The sequence below is a fragment of the Canis lupus genome, chromosome 29 (assembly GCF_048164855.1).
Source record: "Canis lupus baileyi chromosome 29, mCanLup2.hap1, whole genome shotgun sequence".
Lineage (NCBI taxonomy): Eukaryota > Metazoa > Chordata > Mammalia > Carnivora > Canidae > Canis > Canis lupus.
Genome location: NC_132866.1, coordinates 7,844,142 through 7,871,657, shown reverse-complemented (window position 1 = coordinate 7,871,657; position 27,516 = coordinate 7,844,142). Strand labels below are relative to the sequence as shown.

General features: G+C 50.2%; 1 long non-coding RNA gene across 6 annotated transcripts; it reads right to left on the bottom strand.

Annotated features, from left to right (window-relative positions):
- Window positions 1-158: 158 nt before the first annotated feature.
- Window positions 159-27,516, bottom strand: LOC140620737 (uncharacterized). Of its 6 annotated transcripts, none has more exons than XR_012020460.1 (4): window positions 27,332-27,516; window positions 26,558-26,728; window positions 25,376-25,479; window positions 159-182 (listed from the first exon to the last, which is right to left on the bottom strand). It is a non-coding gene; the product is annotated as an uncharacterized lncRNA (long non-coding RNA). The 6 variants fall into 6 exon arrangements; XR_012020461.1 differs by lacking the exon at window positions 159-182 and adding an exon at window positions 5,977-6,020; XR_012020458.1 differs by lacking the exon at window positions 159-182 and adding an exon at window positions 22,951-23,349.

Sequence of the window (27,516 nt, the reverse complement as noted above, 5' to 3'; positions counted from 1 at the left end):
AGAAGACAAAGGAGAGGAACACTCTTTAATAGAGGAAAGGGAGGGATGCCTGGGTGGCTCAGTCAGTGAAGCATCTGCCTTGGGCTCAGGTCAAGATCCCAGAGTCCTGGGATCAAGCCCTACATCGGGCTCCCTGCTCCGCAGAGAGTCTGCTTCTCCTCCTGCTTGTGTGCTCCCTCTCTCTATAAAATAAATTAAAAAAAAAAAAAGTAGAGGAAAGGGGGATGTTGGGAGAGTTCTTATAAACAAAATGTCCGGGATCCCTGGGTGGCGCAGCGGTTTGGCGCCTGCCTTTGGCTCAGGGCGCGATCCTGGAGACCCGGAATCGAATCCCACATCGGGCTCCCGGTGCATGGAGCCTGCTTCTCCCTCTGCCTGTGTCTCTGCCTCTCTCTCTCTCTCTCTCTCTCTGTGACTATCATAAATAAATAAAAATTAAAAAAAAAATTTAAACAAAATGTCCATTGTAGTTTTGAAGCATGGTAGCTTCTCACTGGCTGGTCTGTGGCCATCTCTCATTGGATGGGCTGTTGCCAGGGGAGAAGAAAAAGCTTTCTTTCTCCTGCCAGGTAATAAAGTAATGTCCACCTCTCAAGGTCTGTCTCTTCCTGTTGGATTTGCAATCGGAGACAAGTGGTGGGGAGTGAGCGCTCCCCCTGCTGGCCTCCGGCTCCATTCTAGGGAGGGCTCCCTTTGTTAATATTCATGGCAGTAATGACTTCCTGCAGGCTTATGCTTGATGTCGCTAGACTGGTGCCTCAGCCTCCCCTGTCAGTCCCCTCAATCCTGACCATGCATCTGGGCTTCATTCAACTTGCCTCAGCTGTGTGTGCCTCTGTTCCTGCCGGGTGCCTGACTACACGATACTCCCCAGGCCTCGTGAAGGGAGAATGACTCTCCCCCACCTGACAGCCCAGGAAACCAGAAACAGTTCCATCATTTGCTGAAAGTCACCCACTTAATAAGTGATTCAATCAGGAACTTGAGCTCCAACTGTTCAGCTTCAAAACTTCTACCTTCAGCAAACCCTTCACAATCTCAGGGTAAAGGGAATTCTGGCCCACACGCGGTCCAGCAAATCTCTAGCCATTCCTTCCAATGGGGTTGCTTAAGATCTAGGTTCCTCAAACTTAGAAATTCTGGAGCTGCTCCTGTGGTCACTTAATGCATGAAGCCTCAAAGACAAGGAGCAATAATCTCTTTTTTTGCATGAGGAGAAATTCAGTGCAAAAGGCCAAGAAGCTAAGCCTAGGAAGACGCTGCCCTGTCCCCCAACAACCTCCCCTCCCACGATGCTCATGGGGCTGCCACTCTAGCCCAGAATCAGAAGAAAGGGGTTGGAAGACCTGAAACTCAAGCCTCACTCCCCACCCCACCCCCACCCCCACCTCCCTACCCCCCAACACCCCCCCACCCCTGTCTAAGACGTTGGGAGGTGATGCCAGCAACGTCTTAGTCTGAGCAAAACTTCTATCCATGATGCACAAGGAAGGAAAAAAGAGAAGTCCCAACAGAAAAAACAGTAAAGAATCTTAACAGGCTACTTATAGAAGAGAAAACGTAAAAGGCTAATGACATGTAAGGAGATGCATTGCCATTAGTAATCAGGGAAATTTAAATTTAAATGAGGAGGTATCCACTGGCAACCATCAGCTGGGCAGAAATGACAAAGCTGGATCATGTCAAGTGTCAGTGATGATGTGGGGTCATAGGAGCCCCCAAACCCTGCTGGTGGGTGGGGAGACAGGTGACACCAATCTGGCAGGCAGAGTCACGTGCCCTGATGCATTCCAAATGAACACATGTCCACTATCCTCAAATGCCCATTATTTGTTTTAGAGAAAATTACCAGCCCGAAGAAAAAGAAAAATTTAGCTGAGAAGTGGTTTTTTTTCCTGCTAAAATGCTCGCACCGATAGAGAATAGCCCATTGACTCATGATGCGCACCACGAAAACAATTTCTATGTTGCCATTGGAAAACAGAAGACTTAACTGTTTTTTCCCCCCCACGGAATTAAATAAACCAATCAATTTTATGGCACTATCTTCTAGAGTCAGCCCAAATTAATTAATCATTTGATAATGTTGGAGTGACCTTTTTATTCTTCCTTAACTCCCTGATTACTTCTAGGCAATAACGGAAGTCTGCACAGGTAAGCAAATGCAGTGTATGAAAATTATTTGTAATATGCCCTTTTGCCATCCAGGGACTAAATTATGTAAATGCTCCCATACAGTGAGAAAAATAGATCCCTGTTCTCAAGCTACAATTACCTGATTAAGATCATAACACTGAGCATAAACCAAAAGCAGAGGCATAGTGGTTTTTAAAATTCAGCTTAATTACATCTACCCTGAGGGGCACAATCAGGAAACACGTTTTTTTTAGAAGTGTTGGCATCTTTCCTTCACACCTGGGCCTCGCTGCCGACTGCCTCCAAGTTGTGAATCACACGCTGAAACGTGGAGGGGCTCGGGCATAAAAGACGGGGAGCTCTTGGGAGCAAGCAGCCAACGCTCCCGTTCCTTTCACCCCATTGTCTCCCTCCACGTGCTAAGTGAGGAAGCTAAGTTGTCACATCCAGTTATAAAGTCTATCCTAAGAATCCCTTTCTATTTCGAAGAAGGTTAACTTTCAAGGCCGAAAATCCCATGCTCTGTGTATCCAACCATAGTTGGCAGCCGCTGTAACAACCTGGATCCAATTCCTAAATCTTTTTTAAGCCTAAGCTTCCAGAATCCAATGGATAGAACAGAAAGTATGTTTGTTCTTGTTTCCATTTTCCATCCGGGAGGTGGGAGTGAGGCGTGTTAGATGCTGAAGTGTTTAAATTGTATATTTTAATACATAAACAGCCAAACCGAAGCTGTCCACCCCGGGGTGTGCAGCCTGGAGCACAGGCAGGTCACCCACCTGAGTCAGACCAATATGGGGGGCAGGACCTCTCATCCCGACCCAACCTTTCACATCATGCCTTTCATTCTCTCTTCATCACCCCCCACATGCTACCCGCCACGTTTGCACCCTGTTCCAACTACCTGGCTGCTCCCTGGCCCTTCCTTTCCTGACAAACTCCTGCTCACACTCCCAGGTCCCACTCCTGGGGAAGCCGTCCTCCCTGCAGTGGGGGGAGCTCCTCTCTCCCTGTCCACCTCCCACTCCAGCCCACCCTGCCGGGCTCTCACAGCACCCTGCACACGGCTCCCACGGCCCTCAGGACCTTTGTGTGTTGGCACAGTGCTGAGTTCCTCACTGCCCAGTGAACTCCTCCAGGGAGAAAAACTTGGAAAGCAGTTGGCCTCCCTCCTGCACACAAAAGGTGCTCAGTAAATGCTGGCTGGATGGCTGCACGAAAAGCACTTGAGAGCAGAGTCCAGAGCCTGACTTCTCTGTGTGCCTCCTCCAGGCTCTACCCCAGCGGCTGGCTAAAGTAGGTGCTCAATAAATGGTCATGCACTGAAACTGACCTTCAAAGGCCACATCGACTTCCTCCAAGGGGCCCCTCCCGGCCTTCTGCTGCAGCCTGAAGATCTGGGACACCGTCCTATCCATCCCATCCCACTGCCCGCATCACTGCCTGGTCCTAGGGTCCCCTCCCCCCACTCCACATGGTTGAAGCCCTCCCAGGGAGGGGTGCACACAACATGAGGAGGAGAACCCCACTCGTCCCCTGAGCCCACCCAGCACACAGTCTTCCCTTCTCCTCCCCAGGCTGGGGAGAGGAGGTTCTTCACTAGGTGCAGAGACCATTTCCCCCCTGGCACTGCCACTTTAATTTTACAATGGATCTTATTCTCAAAGGAGGAAAAGTTGGAGCCAAACCAATTAATTTTTTAAACACCCCAGAGATCCAAATTAAACAAGGTTTGCCTGGCATAGCTACAGCCTGACAAAAATAGGAGACTTTCTGGGAAGCTCTCAGCCTCTGGCATGGGTCAGCCTGGTTGGGACCTGCGCCTGCCCCATGGAGCTCTGTGTGTGCCCTCCGCTCTGGCCAGTAGAGTGCTTAGCTCCCTCTTTGGAGAAAAATAATAATAATAATAATAATAATAATAATAATAATAATGCTGATGAGGCAAAGCAAAAATAGCAAAACAACAATTAAAATCAATATGCAATATTTTCTTTTTCAACTGAAGCCTTCCCTTGGGTATTACTCAAATAATAATAATAATAATAATAATTCTTAAATAAGTACTATCCCTCTCATCCTTCAGAACTCAGTCGTTTTTTTAAAAGTAAGCTCTACACCCAACGTGGGGCTGGAACTCACGACCCCAAGATCAGGAGTCACAGGATCTGCCGACTGAGCCCTCCAGGTGCCCCATTCAGGGGTCAGTTTCAATGTCCCTTCCTCAGAGAGCCCTTTCTGGAAAATCCTATTTCCACTAGGACTCACCCTTCTCCCCTCGTTTCCCAGCTCTGCATCCTGTTCGTTTTCTTCATGGCACCCACCCGATCTCTCCCGATTGCCCTGATGCTTGAGTAGGTGAGACACAGCTGGGTCAGTGGCTAAGAGAGTGGGCCCTGGAGCAATGCCCGAGCTCAGAGGCTGGCACGGTCACCCTCAGCTGAGTCCTGGACCAGGTGCCTCAGCTGTCTGTGCCTCAGTGTCCCCTTCTGGAAAATGAGGACGAAAATCATCCCGACCTCACAGATTTATGGGGATTGGTGGTTACTGTGTTCAAAGCACTGAGAACAGAGTCTGGGAAGGCTTACATTGTATTCTCACCATCCCCACTGTTAACCTCATGGGGTCGGGGCTCAATAAAGGCTGACACAGGCCGGCTCTCCCCGACTCTGGCCTTAACCTGTGCTTCCAAATTCACCCCTACATCTTTAGAATCATGAAGCCCTTCTGTGTCCAAACTGAGTGCCTCTTCTGCATTCTCACAAGGGGCTCCCCCCCTCTCCAGCCCCCATCAGGGCCATCTACTCTGCCACCACCTGTCCTGTCCTTGCTTCATGTCCTGTCCTTGCTTCCCATCCTGTCACCCCTCCCCCATTTCCCCAGCTCACCCACCACTGGAGCACCAAGCACAGCCCTGCTCCTCCTTCCTAGTGGAGACACAGCCATGCTGGCCTGGGAAGCCAGAGTCTCTGAGAGTGCGTCCAGTGACCACGCTCTGGGCCAGGCAGGTGGCAGCCCAGCCATGCAGGGAAGCCACCCTAAGGCCAGGACAGAGCAGGGCTTTGCAGCTGTCTTATTAGGTGCTTGCATTCAAGTGCCCTATGCTGCCCCCAGCGAGGCTAATCCTAATGGGCATGTGCTGTGATGTGGCCTTCTAACAAAGGCAAAGAGGGAGCAGGACAAAATGATGAGGAACACAACAGCCTGGCAGCTGGGCATCATAGCCTGGTGTTTCCAGATTTACAGACGGTGTGACTTGATGATGAAGCCATGGTCCCAGAGAGAGCAGACTGAAGAGAGGGTGCTGGCCCTGAGTCGCTTTGGTTCTAGGGACACCATTCTCTGTGCTCTGGGTCTTTCAGAGCCTTGGACATCCCATCTGCAAACTAGGTGACCTTGGAGGCTCCTCCTCCTTCAGCCCCTGAGCTTCTAATGCACCATGACTGCACCCCCAAAGCCTTCAGTCCAGGACAGAGGATGCCAATGACCCAGAAATGGCTCAACTCACCACATGGGGCTCCAGACCTCCTTGTGGCCCTGGGACCCAACCCGCTTCATGCTTGCCTATCACGTTCAGGGCTCCTCCTTCTTCTCCAGCCACCCCCTTCTCCAGCTCCATCAGTGCACAAGTCAGACCCTTTGCTGCTTCCCTGCTATCCGGAGGATGACGCCCAAAGCCCTGGTCTCCGTGCTCTGGCCTAGCCTCCTCTCCCAGTGCCGTCCCCACTCCTGGGTGATGTCCAGGTAGGAAACGAGGTCTTAGCATCCACACGGCTCCCGCACACACCTGTTCGCCCACACCCTGCTGGAGCAAGCCTTCCCTGCTGGCTCCTCCATGTGCTCACCTGCTGGATTCCCACGTCTCTGAACTTCATTCCAGAAGTCTCCTAAGATACACGTGAGGAAAAAGAAAGAAAGAAAGAAAGAAAGAAAGAAAGAAAGAGAGAGAGAGAGAGAGAGAGAGAGAGAGAGAGAGAAAGAAAGAAAGAAAGAAAGAAAGAAAGAAAGAAAGAAAGAAAGAAAGAAAGAAAGAAAGAAACCATGTGAGAAAGAAAGGGAGACACGGGCAGACCATGCACTAACCTCGTCATTTCACCTCATCGAGCCTCAGCCTCGCCATCTATGAAATGATGCTCATGCTCACCAAGCTCAGAAAAGAGAGAAAAGAATCAAAGATGCTTCACAAATGGGACATGCCTCACAAAGGTCAGGCTGATGGCAAGCCGAGGCTGGCCTCTCCTCCTACCCGTGGTAGCCTCCCCACTCCGGTAGGTGTGGTACATCTTCGGATGGCCGCAGGCTCTTGTGGGGGCTGGCAGATTGCCGCTTCCCAAATATCCCTGCCATAAATCATGTCAGCCCTACTCAGCTGTCTCTGAGCCCCTGGCCATGTGTGCACAATATCGGGATAGAGTTTAAATTAAATCCAGAAGCTGTAACGCTTCATAAAACTCACACTGCAAATTCCCTGCCATGGAATGCCACACCAAAAAAATAATAATAAATAAATAAATACTACATTTTTCCCCCATGGGTGCTGAATTTTCCCGAACTTGGCTCCATAAGAGCTGGGGACCTTCCAAAGATAAGAAATCTGTGCAGGAAACCTCTCACATTTCCTCAGGATTCAAGTCATTCCCATGCATTTTCTGGAAGGAGAGAGAGGAGCAGGGTCCCAAACTACTAGGGGCCAGAAAGACGGAAACGTGGTGCCAGGGGGAGAGCTGAGGAGGATGTCTACACCGCGTTGCATATGCTGCCTCCCTTGCCATAACCAGCCCCTGTCTTCTTCTACACTGAAATTCCCACTGCCCAGCAGCAACTCAGTGCATGTCCACTGTGCATCTGGAGTTCACCTCCAGGATTTATGAGTTTCTGCCCCTTTGAGCTCAGGGCACTGAACGTCATGCTGGGAGACACCTGTAAGAAGCATCAGAAAGGGGTGTGTGTGCGTGTGTGTGCACATGGGTGTGTCCATGTGTTCTGAAGAGCTATGTTTCCAGAGGGTCCCATCAGCATGGAGTGTTGATGAGAGGCTCCGTGGACGGTGGGGGTACCTGTTGCAGCCGCCAAAACGATTTGCTAATATCGGCCTGAAACGGAGGAAAGTGGTTCTCGAATCACAAGGACTATTTTTGGAGGCCTCCCAATGGGAAACTCTCTCCCTTTCAAACACACAGCTTTCTGTCAGCAGAAGAGACTATTCTTCAAATCAGATCTTCCTTTCTTTCTCAGATTTCTGTGCTTTATACGATGTGATCATGAAAATGCGTCTACTTGGAAGGTACAGCGTGCAGAGCAAGCAGCGTCGCCGGGGTGGGCATGAGCAGGGTGCCCGTGGTGTGCAGAGGGAGGACAGTGTCACCACCCAGGCTCCCTGCCGCCACGCCACAGCCCACCCTGACCCCGCAGGGGATCATGGCAGGTGACACAGTCCCAGCATGCTTTCCTCTTAGGGCCCGGCTGGGAGTCCCTGAGAGCATCGGCCCATCCAGAGAATAATTTATAAGTGTTTCTTCTGCTGTTCCCATCCTAGACTCACAGATTCCACTCCCCGCCCCCCCCCCATAGGCTCATGCAGGTGTGTAGAAACAGCCAGTGAGTGTCCGCTCGGTGCCAAGAGAGGGGCTCAGCCCCAAGGTCTAGGATGCGTGGATGTGCATGAGAGGCATCACCACTGCCTCCGTGGAGCTTATATTCTAGAGAGAGCGAAGTGTTAAGGAAATAAGCCCGGGCAGCGACAAAACTTACAGCTTTGGATAAACAGTTAAGAAAGAAAAAGGAAGAAAGAAAGGAATTGAGAGAGGAAGGCAGGGAGGGGCAAGGAAAGGAGGGAGGCTGGGCAGGACTGGAGAGGGAGGCAGGGAGGGCAAAGGGGAAGGGGATGGGATGGGGGTGGTGGTGAGGGAGGCAGGGGGAGGGGCAGGGCAGGGAAGCAAAGGGGAGGGGAGCATGGGGGAGGGGGCAGGGAGACAAGGTGAGGGAGTAAGGGAGGTACAGGGGAGGGAGGCAGGGGTGGGGGGAAGGAGACAGGGAGGTAGAGGGAAGGGGCAGAGAGGCAGGGGAAGGAGGGAGGGAGGGAAGAAGGGGGGGGGGAAGAAGGGAGGGAAGAAGGTAGGGAAGGAGGGAGGCATGGGCACGGAGGGGAGGCAGAGGGACAAGGGGTCCCTCCGAGGTAACACTGGGCAGGTAACACTTGCCTCTTTGAGCAAGTCGCAGGGCCACCTGGCCTGTCTGCCTGTCTGCAACCAGGTGGAGCCTTCCAGAACACCTGGAGTGGGCGGAACCTGTCCACATCCCCGGAGCTGATAGTTCAAACAGCTGCTGTGGCACCAGGGCTCCGGGCCGCCTTGGGTGCTGGTCGTGCATTTGTTGAAACTCCGCAAACCGTACACGTACCGCATGGTGTGGAAACCCACTGTCCTCACCTTAGGCCTTAACTGTCTTTCAATTAAGGACTTTGCTTTCTTTTTGAAGAACAGTTTCAGGCTCACGGTGACATTTAGAGGAAGGTACAGAGATTCCCACAAACCCCCTGCACACACACCTGCCCCGCCATCAACAGCCCCCCAAGGACGAACCCACACTGACATGGCCTCATCACCTGCCGTCTGTACTTCACATCCGGGTTCACCCCCTGGTCCCACACATTCTAAGGGGTTTGGACAAACGTACAAATGACTTGCCTCCCTCATTATAGTATACAGAGCACACAGCTTTAATTTTGTTTAAAAAAAAAAAAAAAGAATCTGAAACCGTGACCACAGGGCGCCTTGGTTGGCTCAGTTGGCTAAACATCCGACCCTTGATTTCCGCTCAGGTCGTGATCCCGGGTTCAGAGATCGAGTCCTGAGGCGGGCACCCTGTTCAGCAGGGAGTCTGCTTCTCCCTCTCCCTTTGCCCCTGCCCCACACCCCCCTCCAATAAATAAATAAATAAAATTTTCTTCTGAAAACCCAGAAGCCCTCACCAGAGAGCAGGATCTATGTGTTGCTTGCATCCCAAAGACACTTGCTTTCCATAGACTTTAGGGTCCTACGTCCAGGAAAGGCTTCCAGGGCACATTCCGCTGACCCACGTCCCACCTGTGACAGGTCTATGCCTGGCCCCCTGGCAAGGTCCCGCTACCTCCCAAATTCTGCTTCTATAAATTCAGACTGCAGTCTGCACCAGGCTTAACTCTTTTTTTTTAAGAACATCTTTTGCCAAAGTACAAATCTGTGTTGAATAAAGTAATTAGCTGGTGCCCTGCCCAGAAAGCAGCTATATAATTTATGTTCCGCACGGTCACATGTAACAAATCAAAGCCTGCCTCCCTGTCATTTGTTACCTTCCCCGGCCGGTCATTTAGTTCTAAAGGCCTTGGTCCAGGGCTGCTTGTATCCTATGATGTTTACTCGCTGGGCTAGTCGACGACCCCAGAATAACTCTCCTTCCACTGCACACCGCTGCATCGCCGTTGACACACCCCCACTTGCAGAGGTTGGTAGTCAGCACTCGAAAAGTCTAAAGCATGACTCAAATGGAAAGCCAGTAAAAGCTCCCTGAGGAACAGCTTTCAACAAGTCGTTCTGATTTCATTTAAAATAAGCCAAGAAGGCGAGGGATGAGTGGATAACTATATACATGCTTCCCTCCTGTCATGTTCTTGGAGCTTCCCCGATGTCCAGGGACGGTCCCACCCAGGAGAGCCATGCAGAGCCCGGTAGGCAGGACCATCACAGCCCCACTTTGCAGACAGGACTGGAGCACACTGGGGAGCCTCTGATGGCCACGCTCGCCCCCCTGAGCTCAACCCCACTACAGGGGCCAACTTGCACCCTCGGGCCCTATGCACCTGCCCTGTTCCCCATGCATCCCTCTCCTCTCCCAGCTGCACCACACTGGTGTCGTGCTCTGATGTCAGAGTCCTGGGCCAGCGCCTGCCCTGGGCCACCTGGCTGGGCTCCTTCACTCCTTCCCCCTCTGTGCATCCACAGTCTTGGATGTGGGCTCTTCTTCAAGGCCACCTGCCCTCCCCCAGTAGACGCCTTCCAATGCCAACTCAGCACCCATCACACCTGACGGCACCCCCAACATCGCTGCCCCCACCCACAGGTTCTGGAGACTACCCCACCGGCCCCCGCCTCACCTCAGAGCCAGGCCTGCAGGTGGGCTGCAGAGGGAGGTTCCCACAGGAGCCCAGCTTTCTCCATCCCAGAAGTCCTCCCAGTAGTGTCCGCCAGGGACAAGCACCAGGTGGGCTCTGAATTGTCAATCGCTAAATAGTCCTGGAAATGCTCCGGACTGTAATAGATAGAAGACAGAAGTAGCCACAGAGGCTGAACCAATCGCACCTCTTCTCTGATTCACCACTGACCTTGCATCGGTCTCCCGGCGCGGCTGTGACAAAGTGGCACAAACTGGGTGGTTTCAGAGAACACAGAATTGTCCTGTCGGGGTTCTGGGGGCCAGAAGCCCTAACACGAGGTGTCAGCAGAGCTGCTCCCTACAAAGGCTCAAAGGGACGACACATCCTGCCTCTTCCAGCTTTGGCGCCCCATGCAGTCTTCGGCTTGAGGCCGCATCGTGCCGATCTCCATTGCCAGCTTTACAGAGCCATCCTACCTCTGTCTGTTCCTCTCTGCTGTCACATGGCACTGTCCTGGTGTGTCCATGTCTGAATCTCCCGCTTCTTTTTTTTTTTTTTTTTTAAAGCAGTTTTATTTTTTTTTTAATTTTTTTTTTATTTATTTATGATAGTCACAGAGAGAGAGAGAGAGGCAGAGACACAGGCAGAGGGAGAAGCAGGCTCCATGCACCGGGAGCCCGACGTGGGATTCGATCCCGGGTCTCCAGGATCGCGCCCTGGGCCAAAGGCAGGCGCCAAACCGCTGCGCCACCCAGGGATCCCGAATCTCCCGCTTCTTATAAGGACAGCAACTGCACTGGGTTAAGACTCCTCCTAATGACCTCAGCTTAACCAGATTACACCTGCAAAGACCCCATTTTCAAATAAGGTCACATTTGTAGACACTGGAGGTTAGAGTTTCAACGTATCTGTTTTTGTGGGGACACAATTCAGCCCAGAATGAATCTGAATTAGGTTTCCCTTGATAAGACTTTCATTCACGAAGTCATTCAGCAAACATTTATTGAGCGCCTGTTATGTTCCAGGCCCCGTGCTAAGCGTAGGGACCCCTGGCCTCAAAGCCTCATGGGCCAGGGGACAAGTGAGCAGACAAGTGCGACATAATATGAGCAGGGACACTCGGGGGCCCAGCAGCCTCTCTCCCTGGTGGGGCTCCTCTCCTGATCTTAGAGCATCCAGGTACTTCTCGGAGGGAGGGGAACAGTGACGGAGCTAAGAATAGCAGCAGAATGCTAGCTACCCGGGCAGTGAGGCCAGGCCAGAGGGAGTTCCAAGAGCCCAGGAAAGAGAAGCGTGGATCCTCTAGGAAGTGGAAGAGGCAGGACCGCTGAAACGGAGAGGTGGCCAGAGGTGTGCAGAGTGAGCCCAGAGGTCACATGAGGCACCCCCCAGTCACTGTGAAGGCAAAGGCACCCCAGAGCGTCGCTGGGCCACAGTGGTGCCCGGCCGCTGGGCCCACATCAGAGCCTGTACCCCAGAGCATCCCTGCCAGACAGGGGGCTCCTGTCCACTGCAAGGCTGGGGAAACAGATCATATGAGGTGTTGCAAAGGCTGGACTCGGGACTCTGCTCCGAAGCCCTGGCCACAGCCCACATCCACAGCCCGGCCTTCCAGAGACAGTCCTCAAAGGGGGAGACAGAAGGCACGCTGGTGGCCACTCATAGTTTGTTTTCATTTTTAGCCCTCTCTGGGGCACTTGCCCTGGGACTCACCCAGGGACACCTGCCTGGGCTCAGGAACATGGCCTCAAATACGCCCACCGCCCAGCCCAGTGGTGAAGGCCAATGAACTCAGTTTGCGCTGGAACCTTATAAGCAATCCACGTTTGTCATTTTGACCCTCACGATTTACCATTTAAAAAGAAAAATAAATTCCCAATCCAGTCGGCCATCTAGTTATGTTTCAACTGTTCTGTTGTTGTTTCTTTGCCACCTGGCTCTGCAGGTCATGAAGGAAGTGCCAGCCCTGGTCCGCTCGCCATCCTGGGTTGAGCACCCACAGAGGACCCAGCTAGCCCACTTGGGGAGCTCCCTGGAGGTCCAGATCTTCTGGTGCACCGGGAGCCACCTGCTGATGGAGAAGGCGCCCAGGCTCTGCTCTGGAGGCCGGGGGGAGCTCTGTATCCGCACTCTTCTCCATGGAGTTGGCTGTTGGGCTCTCTGCCTTGATTTGATTAATGTGGAGAGACTCTGGCAGATGCATTCTTGGAAGAACCTGGATTAGTTGTGTGTGTACATAAAATCGAAGATGCGCCGTGGGTGTTTTTAGCCGAGCATGACTGATAGCTAAGCTTGCTAAGATAGGAGCAATCAAACCCTGGCTGTTTTTAACTTTTTCACAGATATGCCAAAGAAGCTGTCTTATCTAAATGCGGGTCTCAGGATAATCTAAAAGAAAATCCTGTACTCCGAGTAGCGTCTGGTGAATGGCAAGGCTATAGCATGCATGTCCCCACTCTTTTATTCTCTTTCTAATAATCGTTGGGCCAGCGCCGGCGTGGTCAAAGGGCGCCGGGATCTTGCATCACGGATGTGCTTTATGTGTGTAGACGGGGATGTGCATACATCTAAATGAGTACAGCTACCTTAAGCCCTCGGAGGGAATTAAAGGTGGCTAACAAAGCTGCACGTAATAGAAAAATAAAATAACAAATGAGGAAGTCAGGGCAAGCGACACAGAAAATGAGGAATAAAAATCGAGGAAGGAAAAGGAGAGAGGAGAGGCGTGTGGCTGTAAGGACAGGAAAGAGGGGGAACAGGAGGAGGAGGAGTGAGAGAGAGAGAAGGGGAAGCGGTGAACAAAGCTTCTGTTTCCATGGTGACCAGCAGCTCCAGGGCCATGGAGAGGAAGCGCTGATGCTCAGGAAGATGCTGTGGACCGGCGGTCTAACCACATGCAGTCAGCCTCCTTCCAGTTGTTGGTCTAGCCCAGAAAGCAGCAGCCTCCAGCACCCCAGAAGGCTGGGAGCTGCCCTGGGCCTGCGCTCTGTGACTCCCCAAGCCCGGCTGCACCTGCTAGCCCTGGGGTGACCACCGCACACTCCCTCCCTTGGGGATCTGAGTTCCACCTGAGGGACGACTGTTGTGTTGGCTGGTGGCTCATCCTGTGGATGGAGCGAGTAAGCTCAGAGGGATTCTAAGCTGCTCTGTGGACTGAGAAGCCGGGAAACTGAGTAGGGTCAAGTCAAAGGTCAACACAGCTCTTGCCAAGGTCGGCCATGGACTCCTTGTGGCCAAATATGACTGTCCTTTCCTTCCTCCATGTCTCAGCACTGTTGGACACTGTGGACCGTGGCTTGCTCCCACACACTCCCCCATGTGGTTGCTGAATGCCTGACGTCCTTGGCTTTCCTCTCCGCGCCCTGACCAGGCCGGCTATGCCTCCTCATCCTCTGCCGAGACCTCAGACAGTGGGCCCCTTGTTCTTCTAGTTCTCCCGCTCCTCTCTCTGGGGGCTCTCCTCCTTTCCTGCGGATGCAGATGGGGCCCAGGGAGACCCCACGCCCCAGGGGCTCTCCAAAGTCCAGGTCGGTATGTCCGCAGCCTCCGGACCTCTCCACTTAGACACTGTGTCAACATCCCAGAGGGAAATCCAAAGTGAATTCTCAGTTGGCTCCCCCAAACTTGTTTTGTCTTCTCAGTAAATGACACCATCTTGTTCCCGGATGGTGACTTAAACCTGGCACTCGGCGTTATTTCCACACTCCCAGCACAACAGCCATCGGCACGCCATGCCTGTCCCTTCAACTTCCAAAATGAGTCCCTTTTCTCCTCTGATTGTCTAAAATCCCAACTCCCGTCCTGGCCAGCACTGTCTCCAGCCTGAGTGCTTGATGGCCTCCTCACCGGCCCCGATGCCCATGATTGTTGCTCCTAGTTTGCTCTGCCTGCCACAGATGGAGGGATCAGTTTACAACAAGAATTGGATCAAGTCACACACACACACACACACACACACACACACACCACTTTAAACCCTTTCCATGACCCACCTTACATTAAGAATCAAGCACTAACTCCTTCCTCCGGCATTTGAGATTGGACCTGTCCCTGCCAACAGCTTCCCTGGCTCCTTGCCCATCCCTCCCTCCAACCAGCTTCTTGTATTTTCTCAAAAGTGAGGGTCTTTCCTGCCTCCAAGCCTTTGCACTCACTGATTCTCTGCCTGAATGTTCTTCACCCCGCTCTTCATACACCTGCTTCTTCCTCATCCATTTGCACTTTGAACCCCAGAGAGACCTCCTCCCTCTCTCTGTCCCAAGTAAGCTCTGCCTACTGGTCTCCATTGAGGCCAGCTGCTTGGTTCCTTCCTGGCACCTAACATGCTGGTCATGTTTTACTAACTTGTTGCCTCGTGTAATGTCAATTTTCCTTGCTGGTCTGTAGCTCCCTGAGGACAGGGTCTGTGTCTGACCCCCTGACACCATAACTCAGAATCTGTCCAGAGTAGACATTCGCTCAGTATCACTTTGAAAGCTGAGCAGACTACAGGAGACTGGGTAAGTGACCTCTAGATGTCCCAGTTCTGGTTCTGCTTGCTCTGAAAGCTGGTGCACAACCCCAGCCCTGGAGTTCCATTGAAGACATCTGGAGTCTTCCAACAAAGCCCCCTCCTGGGGTTGAGCAGGTTTCCGCTGCTGCAACCAGAGTCCTCTGTAGTTCCCAAACCAGAGTCCCTCTCTGTGCCAGCCTCCAGTTCTGGGAGTTTGTGGATTTAAGGGCACTTGGCATAAGGCTTGCTCCGTTCTCAGGCTTGGAGTGGGGTGCAAATCCAAATTCCTGCAGCAGGGAGACCATCTCAGCCTCCACTTATTTCCAGCCCTGGGAGCACAGTGTTGGGCACTATTGAGTTGAAACTGCATCCCGGAGATAGGGGCAAGATGCTATGTGTGACAGGGGTGTCTGGGTGAAGCAAGAAGGGAAGGGACCCATGGGGTGATGGCCAGGGGCCTGGGATACAGAAGCCACTCTGTACTGACAAGCCATAAACATGAGGCTCTCAATTATTCTGGGTTCCTAAATCCCAGTCTGTGAGCCTGAGGCAGCCAAGCCACTAAGCTACCCAATTTGACACTCCCCCCCACCCCCATACACCAACTAGGTATGACAGTGACTGCTCCTTCCCATAGTCCCACCGGAGTTTCTATTCACTGCAGCTGGCCATCTTTCTCAGACTGCCTTAAGCTCTCTCTGTTAAACTTTCCCATGTGTGTATGTGTGTGTGCGTGTGTGTGCGTGCACGTGTGTGTGCGTGCACATCTGATCTCATTAACTCTAAAGCTCCTCAAGGGCAGGGACCTTGGATCTCAACTACCCTGAGCTCAGAACCCAGCATACAACACGCATCAAATTAATGTTCGTGGGTTTGATCTGCCTGCATTATTATCTCAAGGGCCGCTTCTAGCTCTGGCTCAAGCCGCTTCCCACCTGCCCTGGGGCAGGGAAGAGAGGGAGGAAGAGAGTGGGCAGGACAGATGGAAAAATAGAAGCCAGGAGGGAGCAAGGAGAGGGAGGGTGGGGAGGGGAGGCTGAGCCTGGCTTTCCTGAAATCGAGTGAGGTTGGGTTGAGGCACGGATATTCAGAAAGAGCTTGAGGCAGAGAGAGCGCAGGGAGATGAAAATAGATCTATACAATCACCAGATGCCAAAGTATTCAGAATGTCATGAGTCTCCCCGGAACATCTCTCCAGAGAAGCCCATAGAAAAGATCCTTCATTCCGTTTCTAATTAAGGATCCACTTTGAGGTACCCAGCCACAGGAAGGAAAGTTACAGTGACTAACATTCTTAATGTCATTAAAATAATTAAATTACACAGTCATTTCTTACACCCAGCATGGCCTTTTTTTTCAACACTTCCCTTCAAAATGAAACATTGCAAAAGCACTGGGGAGTTGGAGAGAGCCCGCGGACAGAACCTTCATTTCAACTGCCACTCTTAGCAGACAGATGTAATGGGCTTCACAATCCGTTTGAAATTTTCTTACTGTGTTGTACACATAATAGCCATAATGCCTCAGATTTTAACGGCCCCCTCTTACCTAACAACAAAACGTGTTCCCACTAACATTCCCTTTTTGTACACTGAAGAGGGGAGAAGGATTAGTAGCCCCACTTTGTGGAAGTAAAAATTTCAGGGTAGCACACAGTAAGCACAGGTGTTCCCTAATGCTTGCCATATACCCCAGGCCCTGAGCTTCTCGTACCTTATCATCTATCCCCCAACAATTTAGGAGCTCTGAGCGAGGATTCAAACCCAGGCAGTCTGAGAACACATATGCTTAAACACTATGCTACATCATGTGCTCAACAAACATTTATTGAGCACCTACTACATGCCAGACACTATGCCAAGTACCAGGGAATAGCAGGGAGTGAGAGAGACAGGTCCCCATACTGGAGGATGACATTCTAGTAGGGACACTCACCAGGGAAAATGATGAGTGTGACAACTTTATACAGAGAAACAAGGCAGGAAGAAATTAAAACAGTATGTCGTGATCAAGAGCATATGGCGGGTGATGGAAGAGTCAGGGGCCTCCTGAGGAGGTGACATTTAAATTGAGAGCTGAATGACAAGAAGGATCCATTTGTAGGAAGGCATAGGGCAGAGCATTCCAGATGGAAGGAAACACAAGATCTAAGAATGTTGACCTTATTGGGCTCAGTAATTCTACTCCTGAATATCTGTTGTAAGATATTCTTTTTTTTTCAAGATTTTATTTATTTGTTCATGAGAAACAGAGAAAGATTGAGAGAGAGAGAGAGAGAGAGAGAGAGAGAGAGGCAGAGACACAGGCAGAGGGAGAAGCAGGCTCCATGCCGGGATCCCGACATGGGACTTGATCCCGGGGTTCCAGGATCAGGCCCTGGGCTGAAGGCAGCGCTAAACCGCTGAGCCACCCGGGCTGCCCAGATAATAATTCTTAACACAGAAAAAAGGTATTCTCTGTGCCTTATTCACAATAATAGAAACAAAATAAAAATGACCCAAAATACATTAGGAGAAAATTTCAAGGAACGTGACACATGTGTTTGATAAGATGTTATACAGCCATGAAAAAAATCCTACAGGCCTTGATTCTGGCTGAGAGGCACAGCTTGTTCCACCCTTCCCACTGATTGCAACTAGAAACCTTGATAGAATATATGAAATAACTACCAGAGTACTCTGAAAAATAAATAAAAAGAAGCAGAGTGAAGAGAGAAATCAGAGCCTGAAAAAATACAATATGGTAGTGAGCGTGTTGGGGTCCCCTCCCATATTTTCCAGCTTGGATGTGAAGGCAGTCAAATCCTGAAACCGTGCAGCAGATGTGGACAAAATAAATTCTGAGAGAATTCCTCTCTTTCTGGCTGGAGAACCAGCAGGGCAGGTCCTGCAGGATGGAATGTGGGAAGAATCCCCAATTGGTTTTAGAGTTTCCTCCTTTTCCTCTCTGAGGGCCCTGAGTGGCCCGAGTCAGGAGGCCACAACCCCTGCATGCACCAGTGGGCATGGCGGCCATGCAAGCACTTCAAGTTCTGAGAAAACTATTTTCTTTGACTAGAGCTACCTGGAAAGGGGGCCTCTCGGGCTCAAAGTGAGGCAGGAAGACTGCCTGTGGCTTTTTCTTTCTCCTTTTTTTCTAGCTGCTTTGTCTCCAGTGTGGACCCAGTCATGTTGGTGGTGGGGAGTGTTGAGAGAGAATACAAGGAAGATAAAAGCCTCAGCTTTCCAGCCAGGGCACCAGGAGAGGGGACCCTAGGAGCTGGAATGTGTGGAGAAAGCTGAAAAAAGAGATCCCTTGGACCTGACATCCCAGGCTCATCTCCGTGTATGATGCCCCCAGCCTCATCTCTGAACTGTGCGTGTGCGTGTGCGTGTGTGTGTGTGTGTGTGTGTGTGTGTGGAACTAACACAAAGCAGCAGAGACAAGTCTTCAAGAGCTTAGCTGCAGTATGAGCACAGTCCAGATGCCAGGCTGGACCCTGCAGGGTGCACTCGGAGGACATACCTGAATAGCACTGCAAAGGTTTTCAAAAATAAGCTGACATTGAAATTGCAGCCCAACAGAAGGTGGGCAGGTACTCGTGGTCAACCCTAAGCAGGTTGGTTACCCACTAAAACCAAACAAAACAAAACAATCAACATTTACCAGAAGCTTTGTACAGCACCAGAATCTCATCAGGTAGTAGTCAAACTACCCAAGATACAATCTGAAATCCCTCAGCATACAAAGAACCAGGGAGGGGCAGCCTGGTGGCTCAGCAGTTTAGCACCGCCTGCAGCCCAGGGTGTGATCCTCAAGACCTGGGATCGAGTCCAATGTCGGGCTCCCTGCATGGAGCCTGCTTCTCCCTCTGCCTGTGTCTCTGCCTCTCTCTCTCTCCTTCTTTCTCTCTGTCTCTCATGAATAAATAATAAAATCTTTTTAAAAACAAAAAAAGCAAAAACAAAACAAAGAACCAGGAAAATCCCAACAACTCTCCAGAGAAAAGTCAATCAAGACAAGCCCACCACAAGATGACCCAGATAGTGGCATGATCAAACAAAAGACTTACAATAAGCAACCATGCTCCGTGAAGTAGGAAAGATCACTGTTGAAATGAATAAAAAGTCAAACGTTCTCAGCAAAGAAATAGAACCAGAAAGAAAGAACCAAGTGGAGACATTTATAACTGAAAAATACAATAGCCAAAAAGAAGTGTTTTTTAGTCACTAAAAGAGCACAATAGAAGGGAGATAACAAAGGAATAAGTCAGCTAATTTGAAGATAAATCAATAGAAATGATCCAATGATGGGGAGAAAAAGGTTTGGGGGGAAAAAACAGTCTCAGAGTCCTTTGGGACAATACCACAAGGTCTGGTATTCATGTCACTGGAAACCAAGAAAGAGCATGACATTAAAAAAAGAACAAGAAAAATGTTTTTAAATTCTCAAATTCAGTAAAATACATAAATTTATGGATCCAAGAAACTCAGCAGAACTTGGGCAAAATAGGCTTAACTAAAACCATGTTAAGATACATCATAATTAAACTGCTGAAAACCAAAGATAAAGCAAAATTCCTGAAAGTAGTCTGAGAAATGATGCATCGCACATAGGGGACCAGCAATTTGGAAGACGGCAGATTTCTTATCAGAAACCATGGAGACCAGGGGACAGTTGAAACTTATTTTTAAAGTCCTTGAAGGCAAGAACTGTGAAACCAGAATCCTAAATGTAGCAAAAATACTGTTCAGGAATAAAAGTGAAGTAAAGACAACATCAAGAGAATTTATCACTGGCAGTGTATACATCACAAAACAAACTGTAAAAGAACACTACAAAATTATTTTGCAAAGGGTTTGCGATAACCTTGAAACGTTCCTGTGACCTAATGTTTTAAACCATGATGATACAGAATTAAAAAAACTTGTGATTGCAGTTGTGTCCAACAGCATGATTGCAATATGCTTCTCCATAGAGAAAGGGCTGGATGTGAGGAAAATAAAATGTTATTAGTGACTTCTTTTGGTAAAAGAACTGTTGGTAATTTTACTCTTCCTTTATTTTTTTCTCCAAAATTTCAGTAGGTGATTAACTACTTGTATAATGTTAAAATGATTCTTTCTACTTTCTAAAGCCCTGGTTAGTCTGGGGGGAAAGGTGAAGTCCATGTCTCAGTTTTGGTACAAGAAAAATAACATGTTTATCATGTTGGTTTCTTTTTTAGAGAGAAGGGGTGTGGGAGAGTGCCCACCAGATGAAGAGCACGGCAAACTCAGCATTTGCTCATTCTCATGAGGTCCCAGTTATTCAAGATAACTGGGATCAAAACAAACAGAAGAATCAGTAAAAACCTAGAGTTCGAAATCATTGAACACTATAATAACAGCCTGCCTGAAGGTCTTAATTCTGTTTACATGGAAAACAAGGCCTTTATGGAGGTGGCTCAGTTGGTTAAGCATCTGCCTTCAGCTCAGGTCATGATCCTGGGGTCGTGGGATCCAGACCCACATCAGGCTCCCTGCTCAATAGAGAGTCTGCTTCTCCCTCTCCCTCTTGTGCTCTCTCTCTCTCAAATAAATAAAATCTTAAAACAAAACAAAACAAAACAAAAACAAGATCCTCATGGAAAAGACCCTCCAAGATGCTAATGGTAATCAACTGATAGCACCATCTATTGAAAAGAACAAACAAACAAAAAGCCCAAAACAAAACAACAACAAAACCCCCCCAAAAAAACAAAAACCAGCCAGTCACAAATGACCAAAGCAGATTTAAGAGCTTTAGAGATGCTGACACAGGAGCCAAGGGCCAGCGGCAGCCCACCAGTCTCCAGAGACAACCTGCTGAGTGCGGGAGGTGAGGCTCAGAGGCGAACAGTGACCCAGGGGATTGCAGGGTGGAAATGGAGGCGGCCTCCTCCTCCGTGATGGGCCTGAGTCAAGAAGAGAAAGGCAGGCATTTAGGAAGCTAGGAAACATCCTGGAGATGGGCAGGGCAGGTCCAGGGTTTGCAGTTTCCCAGCAGACTTCCAGCTTTGGGAGAAAAACCACGCGAGTTCTATTTTCCACCTCTTTCAGGAGCCCAGAGAAGAAACTGAGGCATGACGATTGCAGCGTGTGCTGGCTGGCAGAAGCCTTCCCTTTTGTACCACACTTTTCTGCCAGGAAAATATGGGGTTTCCACCCCACCCCATCTCTCCTTCACCGCCCTTTGGATCCTTTCCCTTTTAATGAGAATGTCTCTTGTCTAGTCCAACATTTCTCAACCTGAACACTGTTGACTTTGGGAACATCCATCCCTCTGTCATGGGGGTGTCCTGTGCCCTTGGAGGCCAGCAGCACCCAGCCCCACAGGGGTGACAACCAAAAATGTCTCCATACGTTGCCAAATATCTCCCGGGGAGCAAAATCAACTGCACTTGAGCACATTTTAGAAACTTCATGGGCAGTGATTTTTGAAGAACAGGAGGTGGGCCCAGTTGTCTTAACTGGAATGGTCCCCGGGGCCAACAGAGCTCTGGGGGGAGTAAGGGCAAAAAAAATGTCAGGTTCAAGATCTGTTTTTCTAATTCAAAAAAGGGTAAAATGTTGTCTGGAGATAATACAATTTTCCCCATGTGAATTTATTGCTATTCTGCTGGAATATTCCTCCTGTGTTTAGCGTGTCCCTCAAACCACACTCATTACATGCTGTGTACTCCTCGCTGGGCAGTGGCCGGCCTGGTCAGCTTGCCTCTACAACCATGTCCCCAGTTTGCAGAAACAAATGCAGCGGGGTGCTTGGGTGCACCCAAGCAGTGGTTGAGCGTCTGCCTTCGGCTCACAGCATGATCGCGGGGTCCTGGGATCGAGTCCCACATCGGGCTCCCCACAGGGAGCCTGCTTCTCCCTCTGCCTCTCTCTATCTCTCATGAATAAATAAATGAAGTCTTGAAAAAAAATATAGAACTTTGCAGTTTATAAACTGTTCTTTGCCTCGCGGAGCCTCACACTATTTCTGAGAGCTGAGATCAATCTCCCCCAGAGAAAAGGAGGCTCAGAGAAGGGAGACATCTTTCCCCAGTGGGTGGGATTGGGGCTATAGGATGTCCTCAGCTCCAGAGAGAGGGGAAAAAGGTTGCTCCCTTTTGCAATCCAATGCAATAATGAACTCAGGCTGGATTTACGGGTGAAAAGCAGTGGAGAAGCAAGACATTCACACAGTGACAGCATGTCGTCCTGCAGAAGAGTAACTACAAAGAGAAAAGTTGCCTTAACATGGCGATCCCTCGCTGTCGCTGCCTTAACCAAGTGTTGGGCTCCCCAGCAGAGGTGCTGCAGGCCTGTCCGTGCCTGCAAAGTACCCTCCTCACCCCAGGACACAGTATTTCACCCAAGAAACCTAACGAAGCCTCTAGCCCTCTCTCCCAATGCAGAGGACACATGAGGGATAGAAGAACATGCAAAAGCCACAAGGACACAATAAGACAGATCGAAAATGTGGAGCATTCTAGAAGACAACTGGTCTGCATTCTCCAAAAAAAACAAACGTCCCAGAAAAAAGAAAAAGTGGAGAAACCATCCTGGATTAAAAAGACTGAGGGGCACAACAACCAAACACAATGTGTGTGGCTGAATTGGAGCCTGGTGTTTTAAAAAATAACCGTGAAACACATTTTTAGGACAGTTGAGGAAATAGGAACTTAGACCGAATATTGTAAAGATAATCGTTTTTAGTGTAACAAAAATATTGATGGATAGAAGAAAGTGGCTTTGTTTTCAAGAGGTATGTACTGAAGAATTAGAATTTAGGTGTGAAATGTCATAATAGAACTTCCAAATGATACGTTGCGGGATGGGGGGGCAGTATACAGTATGTATCTACAGTGAGGAAACAGATGTAGGCACGGTCATACGGAGAAAGAAATAAGATATGGCAGTGTTCAAATGAATCCGAGGGAAGCATACATTCTGCAGTTTTGACAATTTTATTAAAGATTAGGGGTTCCTATTCAAATAGCAATTTATTAACATATCCATTCAGATATGATGGTGAGCACCTGTTCCGTAGCAATCCCAAGCCCCCAGCTGACCTTAAGAAGCCTACCATCCACAGAGGGATGGGAGGAAGACCAGGCCCATGGAACCAAATCTGATGCTTTTTCCACTGCTTCACCCATAAGGATTTTTTTTGTTTTTGTTTTTGTTTTTTAAGATTTTATTCATTTATTCATGAGACACAAAGAGAGAGGCAGACACATAGGCAGAGAGAGACGCAGGCTCCTCATAGGAAGCCTAATGTGGGACTCGATCCCTGGACCCTGGGTTCACGACTTAAGCCAAAGGCAGACGCTCAACCACTGAGCCATCCAGGTGCCCCACCCATAAGGCTTTAGCAGCAAGAGATTTGGGGGAACTGTCCATCGGCTATTTTTCTCAATTCAGTGTCATCGCTACCATGTAAAAACCATATCACTTTAAGACCATCCAAGAAGTCGGGCTTGAATGCTTGCCTAGTTCTTCGGCAAGTTTCCAGAGCTCATTAAGTAGTGGAGATTATTAGAAAGAATCTCACACGCTTATTAATTTTTTTCCAGTGAATCAAAGATCATCGTTGCCAGGCTTTGTTAAATCTGCAAAACACATCGGCATTTTGATTGCTAATTAGGGTATGGAGAGAAATAGTGGCTTCAACAACAATTTCACATAATAGAGTGAATTTAATTGAAATGCATAAATTTAAAAAACATTCTAATTCGTAAACATCCTCTTGGAAATCTGTGCCTACACCAAAACACTCGTGAGTCGTACACATCCAACAAAATCGGCATCTTCCAAATCTCTCTCTTGCGTGTCACAAGGTAGAGCTTCCAGCTCCGACCATGCTGTGCCTCCCCACCCGCCACTCTTGCCACAAGGTTTTCATCTTCTGTGTCCCTGCAAGCTCCTCCTCTAGACCATGAGATTCATTCATTCATTCATTCATTCATTCATTCATTCATCAAATACTTATTGACAACCTACTAAGTGTCAAGGCCCAGTTCTGGAAACCAGAGATGTGGTGGTGAACAAAATTCATGGAGTTTAGAGATGTAACTAGAACAAGTTGCAATAACTTAATACCATCAGAATTAGCCTCCAAGGTCTACACATTAGGCAAAAATGCCCTATCTCCATGTTCTCCCAGTGAAATCCCAGTAATGTAGAGGCACATATAATGCTTTGAAAACACAGCAGGATTGCAGGTCCAGAAGGGCCCCAGAGGTCAGATACCCCAAGACCACAGCTTTTCGTAGAAGATCCCCAGGATGCGCCCTTCTCATGGTGGGTCAAGGGGGCAAGGCCAGCAGTGCCTGTGCCATGTTCTCAATGTTCCACTGGCCAAAGCAAGTCACTGAGGGGCCATGAGGACCTGGGAACGCTAACGGGTCTCCCAAGAAGACTTGCAGCCTGTGCCCACTCCTACTGTCCCTAAGATTCAACCCAGATCCCACTGTCTCTGAGAAGTCCTCCTCGGGCTGGACACCTCTTGATGGGCCCCCACTGACCTCTACTTACGTCTGTTGTCCACCGACTGTGGTTTATTGGAATCATATGTTCACGTGTTCATCTTTCTCCCTCAACCTGAACTTCCCAAAGCCCCTTCTCCCCTCCTTCAGAATGTAGAGGGCATCACTTTTGTACAGGGCAGTAGACAAAATGGCAAAACTATTCACCTGATAAAACTATTCACCCTCCTAGATTCTCTTGCAATTAGGCTGTCCCCACAACACGGCCTGGCTTATGCAAAGCTTTCTTGAAGGAGATAGATTTTGGTTCCCTTGTGGTTTTGCCCTTTACTCTTTGGTCTTGGTGGTGGTGGGTGGGGGGCAGTGCATGCACGCGTGAGAGGGCCTGAAACATGCTGCGATGTCAGATGCAGCAACCAAATTGCAACCATGAGACTGCAGCCTCATGGAGTAAAACCACAAGGTACAGCAAAAAGACAGGAAGAGAACAGAGCCTTCTGTCCTTTAATGACTTAAGTCACTGCCCATGGGGTTTCCTGAGTCCCAGCCAAAGGCACCTTCACCAACACAGCCTCTCAGATGAAATACAGGGCCCAGCACCTAACAAGAACGCAGCAGCTGCTCAAGTGTGGAGGGCGGGCCCCCACTAACTTCCGCCAATATTCTCAGCCCATTGTCATCACTTCTCTCTCTTGATTTCCAGGTTGGGCCACACTCCACATGCGGTGCCTTCTGTGCCCCTTGCTCTGGCTCACCCCAGGGCTGTGCAGAAGAAGGGACTTAACAAGAAGCACTGTTTCTCCTCTTACCTCCCTTGACGACTTCTTGAGGCTCCTGCTCTGGCAGCCTCCTGTGCTCCACCCTCGAAAGATACTAGACTGGCAAAATGCACCCCTGTGCCTCAGGGTCCTCATCCACAAAATGGGTATGTTAACTGTCCATATCTGCCTCGAAGAGTTGTGAGACTCAAATCAGCCAGTTCTCACAAACCATCAGAACCACAGAAGCTTCCACAGCACCTACCACATGCTGGGCCCAATTCTAAACCCTTACATGAGTAATTCTACTACTTTTCCCTGTGACCCTATGAGCACTAATTGTCACCTTCACTTTATAGATGGGGAGATTGAGGTGCAGAGAGGTGAAGCACCTTGCCTGTGGAATCACAGCCCTTGGATCTTCTCAGACATCAGAAAGTAGAGATGAGTCATCCCCACTGCACTGACTTGTTTGCAGATTCCTGGCCCGCAGAATCTGGAAGCATAAAAAAGTAGATACTCTGTGCCACCAAGTTTGGGGTGGTCGGTTACTTAACAGCAGTGACTAGGATATGGGGCTGCCCCAGTGGGTGCCTGGGAGGCCACCAGTGGTCCTGAGTGGAGCAGGGGACACTCCCACAGGCAGCGTGCCGCTGCTCCCTCTGCAGGACAGGAGGCTGGGCCAGAGAATCCTCAAGAAGCCAGCAGGCTCGAAGCCAGATCTGAGAAAGGGACTGTCACAGGCGATGGGGCAGGGGCAGGCAGTGCCAGGACAGGTGACGGCTCAGAATGCAAGCTGAATTGAGGTTGGGATGGGTACAGTGACAGCTCTGAGAAGCCAATGCGCTGGGCACCGGCACATCATCCCCTGGAAGGAACGAGGCTAATTCAGCCTTATGGAGTGGGACAGGGCGGGGGGCGGGGGGGCAGCTTCCCAGTCGGCCCCCTCGGTGGCTTTATGGGTTAGAGTCTGTGGGGTTCCTGCCAAAATAGAAATTACAGAATAGCAAGTGCACGTGAGCAGAGACCAGGTAAACTGAGGACCAAGTCGACAATAGGTCTAGGAGGAAGAAAGCAGGGAGGCCACCCTGGAGGAAGCCTCATTTGCTCCTGCACCAAGATGTCTTGCTTCCCTTCAGGTCCTGCATTGAAGTAGGTGTCCCAGCCAAAGCCCTGGTCACTGCTCGTTTCCTCCCCACCTCTGCTCCTGCAGGGAAATGTTCCTCTGCCTTCTACAAGCCTTATCCTGAAATGGCTACATGCAAGTGTCCTGCCAGCCAAGAGCTCCTGCTTTGATGATAGCCCAGCAGGAAAGCAGCCCTCCGTGGCCAGCAGGTGTACACAAGGCTGCCCCCAGCCAGCCCATAATCTGCAGGGAGGAGCAGAGCCTCTACTGCCTGGTCCTGCTCCCCCTAGAGCAGGGCCTCCTTGGTTTGCCTCAAGCACCCCCTAAAGTGGCCTTGACACAAGGGTGCTGCATGGGCACAAGCGCTCCCTGCCCCACAGCTACTGCCCGGGCCCCTTCTCACCCAGATCAATGATGCCCACAAAAAGGCCTGCTCAAAACTACACACCTTGATGGCTTTATCAACTTTCTTGGGGAAATCTGTGCCCGGTGTCACACGGGGGACCTGTACGGGAACCCGAGACTCTTCTCCGCCTCCCAGACCTGCTCTCCATTTGCTGAGTAGAGGCCTTCAGTTTGCTCCCTGCTGCGCCATCTGAACTGGAGGCAGAGGTACTGTCTGCAGAATAAAAACAACTGCATTGTGCGGCTTCCAGCAGCGCTGTGGCTCCAGCTTTAGTTGATCTGGGGCCTGAGACATTCCAAAGGCACGTAGCCCTCCCTTGGCCAGGGCCCGGCCAGGAGGAGCGGCCCGCGTGAGGGCCCTGCTTGCTGGTCCCACACAGGACTCCGGGTACCCACTCGGGCCTGCAGACAGCCTGGCCTTCTGTGCCATCAGAGCCTCAGCGTACACACAGCCCAGAGATGACCGGCCCCTCGGACCTCCAGCGGCGGGGTGGGGGAGCCCGGGATTTGAAAATTCAAAACACGCCCAAGAGCTGCCATGTGCTTTTAATTTCCCTGTTACGGTAAAAGCAGGAGAAAAAAGACATCCAAAGAGTGCATCCAACAAGTCACTAAAGGAAAGCTCCCCAAAAAACTCACAATGGCATTTCCTGGCGTCAATTTTAATTGGATGGTTTAATGTTTGATTATCGCAACCCTTTCACAGCTGTAAAGCATGAGCAACCCAGGAAGTCGCCAGCACTGGGTAATGAGCTAATCAATCTTTCATCCCCAACGCAGCAGATCTGACTGCAGGTGGGGGGGGGGGGGGACTCACCCACGCTGGGTTTGCCACGATGTCCTGCTGTGTGGCCCATGCTTGAGTGTCCAGCCGTATCCGTGAGGACATCCTGACCTCAGTAGCCTCAACAGAGAGAGCATGGACCACTGAGGCTCCCCAGTTGTCATGGGCCAGATGTTGGTTGAAACTCAACCCCTGAGTGGGATGGTGTGAGGAGGTGG